Here is a 1,523-nt window from a genome sequence, read left to right as displayed (position 1 = left end):
AGTTTGATACGAAAAGTAGTTGGATCCTGTCTGAGCAGCGGCTCTTGCTTGTGGATGTTTTCTTGTGCCATGTTTGCCCTGTTTTCCACAGTTTGCATCCTGAGCCACTGTCTCCACTGACCTACTATAAACAAGAATTCAGTGGTTACCTACTCAGAAGAATTTAAACACAATACAGGCTCTCAGGCCCAACGGCCGTCCTCGAGGTCGACCTGTGGCTTTAAGTCTACCCAGTGTAGACACCCCGAAAAGAAGAAGTATGACGTGCCGCTACTGGCGCTGCAGTAAAAGTTTCTTCTTTGCTTCATTGCCATCATTGTTGATAACTTGGAGGGACAGGAGGGTTGATGCCAGCAAAGAAGAAATAAAATTGAAAGAAACATGATGAAGACTTGAACTTAATAACTAGTGTCTAGTGCTGAGTCCAGTTGTTACAAGCGGTCAACGTGCAACTTATTTACCTTAATCACGTACAACCCGCAAGGCGCAAGTCACCTACAACCCGGACCCGCGTCCCGGCCTCACAACCACCAGTCCACCACACCACCACCTTCATTTCCATCTGCATTCCCTGTACAGAAATAACATAACACGCAAACCATACTGAAGTGAAGGTGGATTAACCTCAAGAAACTTGCTTGGAGGAGGAGTGGAGGACCGTTCCCACTGGACTGACTGGAGGTGCAGACTAAAATAATCAAAGCCACAAGTCCGCAGCATGTGCATATCACAAATAAGCTCAAATTTTGCCCTAGAATTAGCAGTTGAAACAGTATTTCCTAATTCACATGCAGTTTAGCTCATGCTAATGCGTCACTAGTGCTGCAGCGCATGCCGCACAGTTCCGATGTCTGTGAGAGCTACATTTGAGCACCCAAGGATATGCGCTAAGGGCCCCTAACAGCAGTGTTGGCAATGATTAAATCATGTGATTAAATCACTTGATTTTTTTATAAAAAATCATTTTTTTATTTATTTGATTTTTTCATAGATTTAAATATATTGAGTGGCAGTCTTTAATTTATATTGAGGATCCGTAAAATGGGGTAACTTTGACCACTTTTTTTCAAAATGATGCAATTTTTTCACTAGATAAGTTAAACTTAAAATTTAAATTGAAACGTGCAAAATACAGGTCTACGTCTACCTACTCTAGCTTCACTCACCATAAATTGCTGGCTCCTGCCTCTCATAGTCCTTATGTAATTTAAAAAAAAAAGTGATGGTCTTGTTACCCCAGCTCTTGGGGTATCTTAGACTGGGTGGTAAAATCAATAAGGTATATTTTTTAGGTAAAATAACTCCAAATAACTCCAGGTTTTGGTGCATTGTAGTAGAACTCTTCTAAGTACTTATATCATTAGTCTGCTTATATCGCAAGTTCACAAGGAATTTAAAAGCAAAGAAAACGCCAAGAAAATTCACCATATCGATATTGAAAACGTTTCGGAGTCCAGCTCCATCATCAGTTCGACTAAACTAAAAATGAATAAAATCACTTTAAAAGTCAAAATTCAAAGACA

Source organism: Hyalella azteca, unplaced genomic scaffold (genome assembly GCF_000764305.2).
Source record: "Hyalella azteca isolate HAZT.00-mixed unplaced genomic scaffold, Hazt_2.0.2 contig8735, whole genome shotgun sequence".
Taxonomy (NCBI): domain Eukaryota; kingdom Metazoa; phylum Arthropoda; class Malacostraca; order Amphipoda; family Hyalellidae; genus Hyalella; species Hyalella azteca.
The sequence above is the reverse complement of the archived record's forward strand: the minus strand, read 5'-3'. Positions refer to the sequence as shown.